General features: G+C 40.9%; 1 protein-coding gene across 3 annotated transcripts in view; it reads right to left on the bottom strand.

Annotated features, from left to right (window-relative positions):
- MPPE1 (metallophosphoesterase 1) overlaps positions 1–13386 on the bottom strand; it is a 29373-nt gene extending 15987 nt beyond the window's left edge. Inside the window, exons 1-2 of one of the 3 annotated variants that reach the window (XM_012725831.1) lie at positions 12872–13386; positions 11657–11731 (exon numbers count right to left, since the gene is read on the bottom strand). The gene's annotated coding sequence lies outside the window, so the exon portion shown is untranslated. Of the gene's footprint in view, positions 1–11656; positions 11732–12515; positions 12535–12556; positions 12669–12871 lie in introns of those variants that run through there. The other 2 variants (XM_012725830.1, XM_012725832.1) reach the window with 2 other exon arrangements.
- Positions 13387–16041: the final 2655 nt, after the last annotated feature.

Here is a 16041-nt window from a genome sequence, read left to right as displayed (position 1 = left end):
AAAAAAAAAAAAACTTAACAAAGGAGGAGAAAGACCTCCACAATGAGATCTGTAAAAAAGTTAACAGAAACAAAAGAGAAGGAAAATTAACACTATTAACACTATTAAAATGCCCTTTACCCAACACAATATACAGATTTCATGAAATCCCTATCAAATTCCAACAACTCCTTTTAAGGAAATTGAGCAAAAACACTGCTGAAATTTGGATGGAGTCACAAAACACCCCAAATAGCCAAAGCAATCCTGAGAAAAAAAAGAATAAAGGCATTATGTTGCTGAGCTTCTAATTATACTACAAAGCAATAGTAATCAAAACAGTATGACACTGGAACAAAATAGACCAATTGATTAATGGAACAGAATTGCAAGTTCAGAAATAAAATCACATTGATAGGGGCAGGGAGCCAATAACACATAATAAAGGAGGAAAAATCTATTCAAAAATGGTGCTGGAAAAAATTAGACAGGTACATGCAAAAGAATGAAACTAGACAACTATCTTACACTAGACACAAATATTAATTAAAGATGGATTAAAGACTTGGATGTAAGGTCAAAAATCACAAAATACACAGAAGAAAACAATGGCAAATGTTTCATGATATTTATTTGAGGGGTGTCTTTGGGGTCTCACCATTGCAACAAGGGAAACAAAAGAATAAATAACAAAGGGTTTACATCAATTTAAAAGGCTTCTGCACTGTGAAAGAAACTATCATTAAACAAAAAGATAGCCTACAAATGTAAGATATTTGTACACCATACTTCCGGCAACAGCCTAATATTCAAGGTCTACAAAGAATTCAGATATGACTCAACAAAAAGAAAACAAATTGCCCGATCAACAAAAGTGAGCCCAAAGCTAAACAAACACTTCGCCAGAGAACACATGAAAAAAAAATGTTGATTATCACTTATCATCAAGGAAATGTAAGTCATAACCACAATGAGTTACTACCTCACAACTGTGAGAATAGCCTGTATCAATAAGGTTAGAATAAGTGTTTGTGAAGATGTGGATAGAAAGAAATCTTTGTATACTATTGGTTGGAATGTAGAGTAGTCCAGCCTGTATGGAAAACAGTATGGAAGTGTCTCAAAATATTAAAAATTGATCTACTTGGCCCTCCCTGGTGGCGCAGCAGGTAAAGCCACTTACACATGAGTTCAATTCCCACCTGCCCCAGAGAAGATCCACATGGCGTGGCAGACCTCTCCTGACCCGCCCGCTGCTCCCCTCAGCAGTGTACTTCGTCGATCTGCCTGTTCTGCTCCCCACTCTGTCCTGGTGAATCCTCTCACCCTCCGCATCTCTGGCCTGTACCCCGTTCTGTATGAATAAATAAATAAATGTTAAAAAAAATTGATCTACTACATAATCCAGCAATTCTACTCCAAGATATCTCCCCAAATAATACAAAAATTATAATTCAAAGGGACATAAACATTCCTATGTCCCCTGCAGCACTACCTACAATAACCAAGCTATGGAACAGCCTAACTGCCCAAGGACAGGTTAAGTGGATTGAGAAGATGTGGCATACACATGCTGGCTTGGCTATTAAAAAAAAATGAAATCCTAAATCCTACCTTTGAAATAACATGAAGGGGACTGGAGAGGATTTTGTTTGTGAACACAGCTATACCACTGATCCATATACGGTATTATAAATCAACATCATTTCAATAAAACATAATCATAACAAATAAAAGTCCCTAGCTTATTTCACAGTGGTACTCTACAATAATCAACCATTAAGCTATGGAAACAGTTTAAAAACTCAGCTAAAGAAAAATAAATAGGGTCAAACACATTTTCTGCCATGATCAAAGCTTAAATTATAATCCCAGAATTGGAAGTATCTCCAGAAACTGTAAGCCTCTTTGTGGCTATTCGGAGTGGACAGTGGCAGCTGCTAGGCTGTGCTATTAACTACTCTCTTTCATTTGTGGCAGCTGAAATGACAGGATGGGGTGAAATGGAAGGTTTTGGGGCCTGTGCCTTGTCTTCACTCTTCTTTTGTCTTTACATGAATGGTAATATAAGTATAGATTAAATACTTGACTGAAGAAGGAACACAAATGCTGGGTTATAAGTACGTCCTTTCAGACAGAGAGGCCAAAACAGCCTTGAATGTGATCTGAGATCAACTGCTCACACTAAAGTCCTACTCTGAACAGCTGCAATCTCTTTGTCAACCAGTTCCAGGCCATCGGTGATCATCTACTACACCTTACCCTTAATTAGAACTTCCTCACCACCTCTGTTTGCTTTAAGATACAAAGAGACCCTTCCTTACCTCCCAGAAAGCAGGAAATAATTGTCCCTTGTGAAAGAAGATAGAAGTTAGAATTATCACCAGGGGCAGGGAGTTTGGGACAAAGAAGAATATAAATAAACCTTGTTACTTCTTCACCCACTTACTGCTCTACACACACAAAAAAAAACCTTTCTCTTGTCAATTCTTTACAAACATAGTGTGTCAATTCTTCACAAATGCATTGTTTCTTTTTCTACAAGGTAGTCACTTCCTGGCTTCTCATACTTGCATGCAGCTCTTTTTTTTTTTTTTTTAAGATTTATTTATTAATGCACACAAGAACTGAGACACAGGCCAGAGGTGCAAAAGGTGGGAGGATTCACAAGTGGGGAGCAGAACAGGTGAACCTACTGAAATACAGTGCTAAGAGGAGCAGGTGAGTTAGGAGAGTTTTGCCGCACCATGTGAATCACTAAACTGGCCGGGGATTGAACTCTCACTGCAGTGGCTGCCACAGCTTCGTTTAACCTATCGTTTAACCTTCGTTTAACCTGCTGCGCTTTAACCTATCACACTACTGGGGAGAGCAATGCAGCTCTTGAACATACAAAATTACACCTGAATTTCCCCTGTTAATTTGTTCTATTCCATTACTAGGCTCACTAATCTAGTACATTAGAAGGGGAAAATGTTTCACCCCTACACTTTCTAAAACCTATTTCCTCAGACCACAGTAGGCCAGTTGAGAGGAAAGGAATATTAGCCTTGTAAGTTAGGTTTGAGAGTCTTCTAATGTGCCAGTCTTTATAGGCTCCAGATTTTACAAGATAAAAACCAGGATGACAATTAGATCAGCACTCTTTTCTACACCCACAGATTTTCATCTCACAGAAGCTTGTTTCCGTAGTGATAACTAATATCTTGGAACACAGTAAGGAGAGCTGAGAAGGCCGGCATCTCGGCAACACTGCCTTAACAAGCACAGCCCACAGCGGGACTCTGGGCTGACAGAACATGGGACTGTAGTCCTCCCACTTCCTTCACCCTCTAGTCAGATGACAGAGACAAGCTATGGTTTTGCACTCACAAGAAACAGGAGCTCTCCCTGACCAGATTCCCAAGCACAACTGATGGCCTGAGCCAGCTCAGCATGGCCTTCAGCATCCAGGTAACTGCTGCTGAGGCGATGATTAGCCAGCTTGGGTAGGAGGGCCTCATGGCACAGAAATCAAAGGTTTGAGGAGCCTTGGCCCTTCCCTCACACTTCTATGTTCTTTTTTCCACAAAGAAATTAAAAATATACAACACAGAACCATTTGTCATAGGACTTAGAATGAAGGAAAGAGGAAAGGAAGGAGAATGGGGGAGGAACTAGGGGAAAGAAGGAAGTAAAGGAAAGAGAAGAACAAAAAGCTAGGTGGTTCTTGAGAAAACCCAAACATCATGTGAATCACCTTTCTGGTAGAATATGATCATTTGAAAAAGAAAAAAAAATGGAGCTCATCAGAGTGAAGTCATATTTGACAACTTCTGACACTAAGTCCTTTAACATACTTCCTTTTGCTCTCATCTTAGAAAATTATTTTTTCCCTCAATCCAGAACTCATATTACTCATCAAATCAGTATTCCTAGTACTGTCATTCTGGGCAAAGCATGTCCCATTTTACCTTTGGAAATGGAAACAGTAGAAGGAGGGGCCATCTATTCTCTTCCTAAAACAGGCACAGCAAGGCAAGCACTTCAGACACTTTTAAGAGAAGCATGTAAGTGCCATGTCACTCCTGATGGGTGTGAAGTGACCTTGTCCTTGCTTTCCCATCTTCCACCAAGCCATAGACCAATTCCCCAGCCAGACCTGTGCCCTCCTTTTCTAAGACAGCTGAGGGAAACACTGCCAACCCAGCAACGGGGAACAATGCAGGCAGCTCCATCCCCACCACCCACTCCGCCCCCACAGAACTGCATAAACCCAGCCCTGCCTTTCTTGACAATAAATAAGAAATCCTTGTAGCTCTATGAGGATTTATGAGGATTTCTCGTCCTATTCTTTTCATCCGCTTATGAATCCCACCAGCAGAAAGCGCCAAGCTGTTGAACTGGGAAGAATTTAACTGCACCCCTTCTCGGTGACTTTGGTCAAGCCATTTCCACTTTTTGACACTCATAATGGGGATTACAGAACATACCTCCATTGACATCATGGAGATTGATGGAACTAATGTTCATGACAATGCATAATAATAATATTGTAGATCCTTCTACAATGCAGGTATTTCAGGATTAGGCTAGAGATTATAATTTGCAAACTGGTAAATCCCATAAGACATAATGTGATGATGTGTAATTCAAACAGCCATAACTAGATGAGGGAGAAGGAAGGCGAGCAGAGAATAAGGGTGGGTCCTGTCTGCTCACCTACCTAGTTGCACTTTCTATGCTAAAGTCACATACATATACATTCCTCACAAAAAGTAAATCTGAAATTTTATCCCAGTCATACTAAATACTAAACCAACAATTTTAAATTCTCACAGCCATGTAGCCTGAACAAGTAAATGCTACTCTCTCCTCCAAGTTTAGGCTGTTAGGCTAAAGGAGGAAAAAATGCAGGGTCAGTAGGAGGGTGTCTGTCCTTTACCAGAGCAACATGTGGCACTAGATTCAGACACAAATATACATAGAAAAAGTTATCTGGATCACACAACTATAAAATATGGAAGAGAGGTTGAGACACTCTTACGTTGACTTCCTGTGTTAAATGCTGAGCAATTCTGTTCATATTAATTTCAATTCACATGAGCAGGTTGGAGTTAAAAACAAAGTCACAAAAAGTTACTGATTTTCAGATTCAATTGGCTGGTTTTATTAAACTCATCAAATGATCACCCAACAACAAAACTATCCAGGGCTCCCTAACATCCAGGCAGGCCCAGGCTCACAGGTGGAAGCCTGCCTCCCAGAGCTCCCAAACGTCAATTAAGGAGCAGGATTCCATATGCAAGACCCTGCAAGGTCCCAGAAAGCACTAGCACTATGAATCTGTGGTAAGGTGATACCTACGACATCATACACCTTCTTCCTAAAGTCACAAACATAATGTTAAAAAATAAAACATCGCGGCCTCCCTGGTGGCGCAGCGGGTTAAAGCACTGCACTAAGAAACTGAAGCCACTTCCGCATGAGTTCGATTCCCACCTGCCCCGGAGGTGACCACCTGACCCGCCTGCTGCTCCCCTGAGCAGTGTACTTTGTCGATCTGCCTGTTCTGCTCCCCACTCTGTCTCTGGTGAAGTCTTTCACCACCCCTGAGTCTCTGGCCTGTACCCCAGTTCTGTATGCACAAATAATAAATCTTTAAAAAAAATAAATAAATAAAAATAAATAAATAAAACATCTCTCAGTTATGTCTACTATCCTAGAATGTTCAAAAACTCATCTATAAAATGAGTTTGGTGTTTATGACCAGAATTTTAAAAAAAATAAAACAAAAGAAAATACAAGCAGTAGTACAGGTAGCACAGTACAGCAAAGCAAAAGCAAAGCATGCAAACTTTACTTCACACAACTTTGGTTTCCATGTTATGTGTATCTGTCTCTCTGCATACAAAATGTATCTTAAAATGTGATATAAAATGTATTTTGATGTTAATCATTTGTATCAAGTTAGTTTTAGTTTTATGTTTCTCATCATGTAGCCAAAAGTAAAATATATTTCTTATAGCACGAGGTTGAAGTTTCTTAAGAGGAGAAGAGAGGCTGAAGTTTTTTAAGACGAGTCGTTTCCTTACTACGAGAAGTTTCCTTACTTCGTAGCAGCCCCTACCCCCTCTTCATCCAGCATGGTGGCTGTACTCAGGAGCTGCTCAAAAACTACTAAGCTAATGACTTATACTGAGCTTTAACATTTTAGAATTATATATTATTGCTCTTTTGATTCACTATCTTTAATTACTTAACTGTCTACAGTGGAGGAAACAAATTTAAAAATTGTTTCTGTTGGTCTTTGATCAAAGGGTCAGGCACAGAACACATTTTCCTACCAACCTCTGAATGAGGTGCTTACAAAGGACAGGCGTGGGTAGTTCTCTAGCTACAAGGTAGTCATGACACTCATCCCTGAGCCTCTTTATGGAGACAGCTTTCTTCTAAAAGGGAAGGAAGGTGAAATTTTTAGGAGCCTTGGGCTTTCCCCCAAACCTTGGTGCTGCTATAGCGCAGGCCGCGGGGAAGTCTGTATCCTAGCTGTGTTTCTTCCTGTGTGCATGTTCAGGCAAGTCACTCAAAAACAAAAGCATTAAAAAAGCAAAGCAAAAAAGGGGACAAGGATGAAACAGAAAGCTTGTATTCCTCAAAAAAAAAAACAGTACATATTTCTGCTTTGGTTTTTATTATTTCCTTTCTTCTACTGGTTTTGTTTTGTTGTTCTTTTCCTAGTTCTTTGAGATGGAAATCTAGCTTGTTTCTTTGTGTTCTCTCTTGTTTCTTGATCTGAGCCTGTATTACTATATACTTCCTCTGATAACTGATTTTGCTGCATCCCACTATGCTCATGGGATCACAATTTATAATAGGTAAGACTTGGAAACAACCCAAATGCCCAAAAATAGATGACTGGATCAAGAAGATGTGGAATATATATACAATGGAATGCTGTTCAGCAGTCAAAAAAGATGAACTCATGCCATTCGCAGCAACATGAATAGAGCTAGAAGGGATTATGATCAGTGAGTTAAATCAGAAAGAAAAAGGAAAATATGGGATGGTTTCACTTTAAAGGGAATGTAGGGGAACCAAATAAGGCATCAGGGGAAAAATTATAGCAATTAAAAATATAACAAAAATAAACAGACAACTATAAATCAGAGACATTCTGCAGGGGAGGGAGAAGAAAAGGAATCAAAACAAGGGAGGGAAGAGCACAAGGGTCTATGGTGATGGTTAATGGGTGAACTGGTGGTGGGAATTCTATGGGGACTACACCTGAGAAAAGAAAGCAAAAATTATTTTAAAAAAATGAAAAGATATGTTATTCCAATCTAAAAAAAAAAAAAAGAAAAGATAAAAAAAAGAGAGAGAGAAATTAAATAACAAAGGTTGGTGAGAATGTGGAGAAATTAGAACTACTGATAGAAAGGTAAAGTGGCGTCACATATGTAGAAAACAGATTCATCAAAAAAATTCAGGAAAGAATTATCCTATGATTCAGCAATTTCACGTCTAGATATATACTCAAATAAATTCAAAGGAGGGACTTGAACAGACACTCACATTCTGTGTCCACAACAGCATCAATCACAACTGCCAAGAAGTAGAAGCACTCTGCATATCTGTAATGGATGACTGGACAAGCAAAATGTGATGTGTATGTGTGTAAATATATAAGCATGTATATACACAATGGAATATTTTTCAGTCCTGAACAAGATTCTGACATATTCTCTACACTGATGAACCTTGAGACATTATGCTGAGAAATCAAACTCACAAAATGACAACTTTTGTGTGATCCCTCCTCTAAGGGGCCTAGAGCAGTCAAATTCATAGAGACAGGAAGTGAACGGTGGCTGCCAGGGGGCCGGACAGTGAGTTGTTTGATGGGTATACAATTTTACTTTGCAAGATAGAAAAGCTCTACAGGTGTTTTGGACAACAATCTTAATATTTTTCCTATTACTAAGTGGTACATTTAAAAATGAGTACAGTAAGCATATGAAAAGATGTCCCACCTCATATGCTTTTAGGGAGATACAAATTAAAGAAGAAAATACCACCACACACCCGTCCAAATGGCCAAAATCCATAATACTGACAACACCAAATGCTGGCAAGGATGTGGAGCAACATTAAACTCTCATTCATTGTTGGTGGGGAAGCACAATGATACCTTTCCTTTGGAAGAATTCTCTGGTTTCTTACAAGACTAGAAATGTTCTTACCCTTTGATCCAGCAACATATGCCTCTGTATTTATCCAAAAGAGTTAAAAACTGTCCACACAAAAACCTGCATGAAGGTATTTATAGTATCTTTACTTGTGATTACTAAAACTTGGAAGCAAGCAAGGTGTTCTTCCGTAGGAGAATGTTTGTGGTACACCAGACAATGGAAAACCATTCAGAGCTAAAAGGAAAAAAGCTGTCAAGCCAAGGAAAGAGGAATCTGACATGCATACCTATTACTAAGTGAGAGAAGCCACTTTCAAACAGCCATGTGGGGTTGGTTTTCCCAACATGCTTAGAGAGACTTTTCTCAATGTGCCCAGAGTAGGCCTTTTTCTGTAAGTGTCACCTAGATCCGAACATAAGGTCTATCCAGACCTCGTGAGCATTGGGAACCTATTTCTACTGTTAAAAGAATGCAAATTATTTTAAGAGCAGTGAAGGCCTTATGGCCTTTTTGTTCTTTGCCCTTTTCTAATCAAAGAAGCAATTACTTCTCTCCCTTTTATGATCTACAAGTCTGTAGTTTGGGGGGTATCGTCGAGATGTAACTTTTATTGAAGATGTCCTCGCTCAGACTCTCATCATTACTCTCAGAGTGAAGATGCAGTTACCCCCTTTTTGTCTGTCATGTGAAGTCTCCCTTGCCCCACCTCATTGATGCCACAGGCCCCTAGACTCAGGATAAATAGCCTCAGGCCACCCCCTTGTTTTTCAGGAATCAGCTACCATGTAGATTTCTTCATTCATGTGTTATTAAATTTGGTCCTTTCTCTTACTAATCTCAAGATAGGATGGGAAATTTTCCTATACACCTCAACAGCTGCATATTGTATGAGGGAAAAACAGATGGAACACAGGATTTTCAGGACACTGAATATATTCTCTGTGATAACCTAACAGTAGACACTTATCACTGTCATTGTACATTTGTCCAAAACCATAGAATGTATATGAGAGGAGCCTGAAGTAAACAAAACATTTTGAATGAGTAAATACTGGCTCATCAATTGTAATAGGTATCATCCTGATGACGAAGGAAACTATGCTTGGTGGAGCCTGGGAGTTCACTCTGTATGCTTTCTGCTCAATTTTGTTGTGAACTTAAATCTGCTCTTTAGAAAACTGTTAAGGCCCTCCCTGGTGGTGCAGCGGGTTAAAGCACAGCACTGAGAAGCTAAAGCCACTTCCGCATGAGTTCGATTCCCACCTGCCCCGAGGAGACCACATGGCGTGGCAGACCTCTCCTGACCTGCCAGCTGCTCCCCTCAGCAGTGTGCTTTGTCGACCTGCCTGTTCTGTTCCCCACTCTGTCTCTGGTGAAGCCTCTCACCGCCCCTGCACCTCTGGCCTGTACCCCAGTTCTGTATGCATAAATAAATAAATCTTAAAATTAAAAAATTAAAAAAATTAAAAACTGTTAAAATGGTAACATGTAAATTTTATGTTGTATGTATTTTGCCAATTTTTTTTCTGATTTTTAATTTAAATAAATAAAATAAGATTTATAATTTTAATTTTTAAAGAAATGAAATTTAGATATGTGTTAAGCATGGATGAACTTTGAGGACACTATGGTAAGTGAAATAGAACAGTCAGAGCAGAGCAAATACTGGTAGTTTCAGGGACTAGAGGAGGAGGAATGAAAAAGCATTATTCACTGGAGATAGTTTCTTTTGGGAAGATGAAAAAGTTATGGAAATAGAGAGGGGTGATGATTGCAGAACAATGTGAATGTACTGACTGGCACTGAACTGTATACTTAAAAATAACTAAAAAGGTAAATTTTGTGTTATTCATATTTGGCCATAATAAAGAAAAACCACACGAATATGCACACACTGGACTCTATGAGCTAACAATGTTCTAAACTACCAAGTGGGAGAAAACAATCCTAACACGATAACCAATAAGGAGTCAATATCCAAGTTATATAAAAACTTAAACAATTCCACCCAGAAAAACAAACAACCCAATTAATGACTGGGCAGCAGATATGAACTGACAATTCAACAAGAATGATCTTCAGACAGCCAATAGACATGAAAAAATGTTCCCTACCACATTTTGAGATGCAGTGAGACACCACCTCACGCGCAGGAAGATGGCTCATACTAAGAGGCCCCCAACAAGACTGAAGAGGAGCCCTAATACACTGTTAGCCGAATGTAAACTGCTGTAGCCATGATGGAAAGTGATTAATATTTATCTTTAAAAACTAAAAATGGGGCCCTCCCTGGTGGCGCAGCGGGTTAAAGCACTGCACTGAGAAGCTAAAGCCACTTCCGCATGAGTTCGATTCCCGCCTGCCCCGGAGGTGACCATATGGTGTGGCAGACCTCTCCTGACCCACCCGCTGCTCCCCTCAGCAGTGTGCTTCGTAGATCTGCCTGTTCTGCTCCCCACTCTGTCTCTGGTGAAGCCTCTCACCGCCCCTGAGCCTCTAGCCTGTACCCCGGTTCTGTATGTACAAATAAATAAATCTTAAAAAAAAAAAAAAAAAAAAAAAAACTAAAAATGGAAATGCAGTATGACCCAGCAGCAATCCCAATCCTGGACATCTATCCAAAGAACATGAAACCATGAACCCATAAAACTATAGCAGTAGTAGAAAAGACATGAAAGCAGCCTAGCCTAAATATCCATCAGGAGACAACGGGATCAAGATGTGGTACATCTGAATAGCAAAGTAAAATCATTAAGCAGAAGGGTAGCCTTCTCCCCACCCTCAACTAAGGGGCACAAACCAAAACTAACAGCTGAACTGGTCTTTGGAAGAAGCTGAGGCAGCAGCAACAAAAAAAGTTGTCTCCTAGCAAATAAAGCTCCCAGTCCCCAGCACACAAGGCTTTAAGTGAACTGGTTAAATTTTAACAACACACCTTGGTTTCCTCAACTCATAGATATCATCAAAGGATACATTAATCCCACAACTGCCCTCCTTGAAAGTGTATAAAATTTCACTGAAAAGGTAACAGATTAGGCAGTTTTCCCAGATTCATTAGTTTTTGCTTGCCTCAATTTATATAAGCCAACACAATGGAGTACTATTCAGTCATTAGGAGAAGATGAAATGCAGACATTCACAGTGAAATTGGGGGAGCTGAAGGGAATTGTGTAGTAAAGCACACTACACAAAAGACAAATATTCAGCATTTACATAGTAAACAACTTGAGTCAGTCTAAACAAACACTTTAAAAAATTAGTGAGCATTGTAAACAAATATTGTAAATACTAAGTGTCTGAGGTTATGAGAGAGAGAGAGGAGAAAAGGACAAAGGGACATAAGAAAAAGTGATAGAGGAAACTTTTCTAAACAAAAAATTAAATTTTTAAAAGTGAAAGTCACCTTCTCCCCTATAAAGTAGCAATGTCCTATAAAATGGACGTCCTGATAAGCTGAAGTCTTGGGAGCCTGAATTTAAGGGAATATCACTGAGTCATCTTCTCACCTTTTAATGCGACCTATAGAATCGATTCTAAGAAGGTTCTAAGTAAGCTTGTGCTCCTCCAAATCATAAGCAAACCTGAAATAAAACAAAAAAAGGTGTACTGTGTTGCTGTAATTTTTCATTCAATTTCAATCCAATAATTCTAATTATTATTAAAGAGCACAGCAAGTGCTTCCACCCCGGTGGCATAACAAGGCTGACAAAAATTGGAGATTAAAAAAAAAGTTGAGAAATACAGAGCTGAAGAAAAATTACATTGTTACTTAAAGTAGGTTTTTTAAATTATAGTATAAAAATATACATATATAAAATATATGCAACATTCTAAATTGTCCAACTCATAAAAATAGTAGCTACAACCAGAATAGGGAGCAAATAATTTTATCCACTCACTGGTGTTTAACTCTAAAGCTGTCACCAAATATCTAAATGCCCTTCTGCCCAAAGCACTGACCTGTGGTTTTGTTTTGTTTTTGCTTTTGCTTGTTTGTTACCTACAGTATGTCTTTGAGGGCTATTTGCATGTTAAATTTTCCATCTTGAGATATTTTTAAATACTGGATTTTTTTCCCAGTCTACATCAGTGAACTAGGAAGCCAGAGGCCCCAAAGACTTACTATGTGGGCCTCAAGTAGCAGAGATATTCCAGCAAGTATGTAATTTCCAGAACTGTTTTTTCAAAAGGTTTACTTGCAATCCTAAAAGGGTAAGGTTTCAATTTGCAGCCAAAAAAAAAAAAAAAGAAAAGCAATTAACCTCAATACATAAATCTTACAACACGGTCACAAGAATGTTCGTAAAATCTGCTGCCATGAGGCGCTTAGCCCTAAACGCGAGGCAGATCCGAAAGCAAAGCGACCTTGTGGGGGCTTGAGGAGAGCTGGGCCCCAGTTATTTCACCTGTCCCGGGAGGGTGCTCTCTGCAGTGTCGCCCGAAGTTCCGAGTATTCCGCAGCTTCCGCAGTGTGGGTCCCAAGAGCCCAGGTCGCCCCGGAAACCCTCCCGGAAGCCTCAGCGAACCGGGAAACCTAAAGTCGCCGGGGAGGCGCCCGCTCCGCCCGGTCCCGCCCCGCGCGGCCGGGCTTTCTGGAACCGCGTTCTGGAGCCGTGGCTCGCGATGGTGCCGGTGCTGGTACAGGGACACCGGAAAACCGGCCCACCGGGGGCTTCCGCGGCTAACTCCAAACAATAGCTCCCGACAGAGGCAGAACGTACTCTTGGCTGCATCTTTGTCCACAACTCGGTCCTTTGTGCTACCCTTAAATTGTCTTCTAGAATCGTGGGAAGTCGATGCAACCTGGCGGCGGACGGAGAACCGGGCATCGAGGAAGCAGCAACCCGAGGCGCGCGGCGAGGACCCGCAGAGGTGGCTGGGGCCGGGAAGGGTCCCTAGGGAGGGTCGCCAGCCGGTGCAGCTAACCGTGGGCTGGGCGTCGCCGCGCGCTCTGCCCACGGGCCCTGCGCCCCTTCCGTGAGCTGTGCCCGCGGTGAGCGCGAGCCGCAGCTGCCCGCCCGCACCGCACCGCGCCGCTTGAGCCGGAAGGAGCTGACTGATGCTGAACTCCACTGCTCGCACCCGGAGCCGGGAACCGCGCCGGGGCGTGGCGCAAGGCCCCCCGGAGCCCGCACCCGCTAGCGTGGCCTCGCCCGCGGACCTCCAAGGAGCCGCTCAGTAGCCCGTCTCCACTGCAAACAAACGCGCGTCCAGGCTGAGCGCGCCCGCAGGAAGCTGCTGGCGCTGGGCGGCTGCTAGTCCTTGCCCTAGAGCCGCGCTGTCTGCGCCGCTGAACCTTCCGGTACCCAGCTCCGAGCTGCGTCCTTTACATCCTGAAGAAGTCCAGGGCCTGGCGACGTGCCTTCTGGTAATGTAGTATGAATAAAGCAGGTAATCAGTAATGAACATACAGAAACTTGTGCTACTCTTGTTACAATAGTGGAGGATGTCATGTTCTGCTTTACAGAGTGCCTTCATCCATTATTTCAAACAATCCTCAAAAGCTTGTCAGTTAAGAGCAGCAATTCTTAGCACATATTTTAGGAAGTTAAACTGAAGCTTCGAGCCCTGATTTACATAGACTTTTTAAACCAACTGACTCTGGTAATTTTTTGCAAATTTGTGAGTATAGCACTGTACCAAGATGTAATATGAGAAATAGAATGCAACCGACAAAGTGCCTGGTTTTAGTGTAAATATATTAAATAAGCAGTCAATAGTGATCGTTATTAACTCAGAATGCTACAGTCTTTTCGAACATGTCCTGGTGAGCAATTTTAACGTAACTACACCTCGGATAACCACATGTTAAATGTGCACAAGCAGGAAGCACACCCACTACCTCTAAAGTGCTGTCACTTAAAAAAGAAAAGGGGAGGAGAATGTACAGGCTTCAGGAAATATAGGGGCCAGATGAACATGTTCTATCACACCAGGAAGTATTCAGCTGAATTCAGAAGTGGGGAATCCTCCCAACATCTGATCACTGTAAATTATGAAAGATGACAAGTCTACATTTGGTAGGAATTTACAAGACTCTATTTGGGAATTTGTAATTAAAAAGGGAATGGGTAATATACATTTTGAAATCTTGTTCAGGGTGAGCATTTGCAAACATGCAAATAAGGATACACCTTTATCTGAGGCAAGACTCAATGAATTCTTAAGTGACAGGGTTTTTTTTGAGTGACAGTTTTTTAGATATAGTACTCTCTCTGATTTTAATGCGTGCATACAGAATACCTCATTGATTACTAAAAGTTTTCTTGGTCATTATTAGTGGAAATAAAGATAAACCTGAATATATTCCAGTCAAAATACTTTGTATAATATTATAAAACATTATGTTAAAACACTATAAATACAAAAAAAATTCTTTCATGAAAGCTCATAAAAATAAATAAGTGGGGTCTGAAAAATTGGAATAGGAGATGTTATAAAGCAGAGTAGATGACAAATTAGTTAAATGGAGTGTGTAAGCCTCATTTAGGTGAGCATGGGTGGTAAATGTTAAGTGGCTAATTATTAGTAATTTTTTATGATAATGCTATTGTGATTATGTTCTTAAGTTAGAGAAATATACATACCTATTTACTGGCAAAGAATGTGATTTCCTTTAATACCCCAGGGGAAAAAAAATAAAACAAAACATAGAGAAGTAGGAAAATACTCAGTACTGGCAAAATCTTGACCTTGTTCACCCAGGAGATAGATGCAGCAGTTGAATAATGGACAAGAAAAGGAACCCATCCACCCCCACCCCCATCCCCACCCCCAGGATGTCAGCATCCTGATCAGGTGATAGTTTAACCTTACTTGGCAAAAGAGACTTTGTAAATGTGATTAAGATAAAGCATCAGGACACATACAATCATCCTGGATTATCTCAGTGTGTCCAATCTAAGCACTGGGTTCTTGTAAGACTAGACCCTTCCCCAGATCTATTATGTCAGAGGGAGTTACAACAGAATCCCAGCAGCCTCGTCCACCTATGCTGCTATATATAACAAAATGTCACAGACTAGGAGGCTTAAATTTCTGTTGTTTAACATGGTCTGGAGACTGAGAAGTCCAAGATTAAGGTGCCAGCATGGTCAAGTTCTGGTGAGAACCATTTTCCTAAAAAATATCCCAGGTCTTATCACTTCCTTGGCTCCACGGAGATCCAGGGATCCATCCTTTTAAATGGGACCACTACTTCCATTTATAAGCTCTCTATACTCATGACTCCCCGAAGTCCTCACCTCCTAATAACATCACATCAGGACTTCAATATGACTTTTGGGGCGGTAGGGGGGCCTAAACATTTAGCTCATGGCAGAGATCAGAGAAGTGCATCCACTGTTGCTGACTTGGAAGATAGAGGAAAGAGCTGAAAGCCAAAGACAACAGGCAGACAGCCCAGAAGCTGGAAAAAGCAGAGATGCTGATTCTCTCAGAACTGCAGGTACCCTGCTGACATCTTCATTTTAGCCTGCTGAAACCAAGTCAGATTACTGACCTCCAGAACAGTAAGAAAATGTAATTTTGTGGTGTTAAGTCACTAAATAAATGGTGATTTATCATGGCAGCTATGTAAAACTGTTGAAGTTGGCGTTGCTGGTGTAAGGGGTGGGGTGTGTGTGAAAGAATTCACCAGGTGGGCCTGCCTCATGGCCTCGGGATTAAGTCTCAGCATTCTCACCTCCATGATCTGAGTTTGATCCCCAACCACGGATCTAACCCACAAATTGCACAGAAGACCTCTCCTGTTTTGCCTGCTGTTCCCCTCAGCAGTAGATTTCAGTAGATTAACCTGTTCTGCACATTCTTTGTCTGATGAATCCTCTCACAACCAACACAACCACTCCCCTACCCCCATCCCATGTACTCTGGCCTACTCCTCAGTTCT

The sequence above is a fragment of the Condylura cristata genome, unplaced genomic scaffold (assembly GCF_000260355.1).
Source record: "Condylura cristata isolate star-nosed mole 26May11 unplaced genomic scaffold, ConCri1.0 scaffold00016, whole genome shotgun sequence".
NCBI lineage: Eukaryota > Metazoa > Chordata > Mammalia > Eulipotyphla > Talpidae > Condylura > Condylura cristata.
Note: the sequence above shows the minus strand (reverse complement) of the source record. Positions and strands in the feature narration are given on the sequence as shown.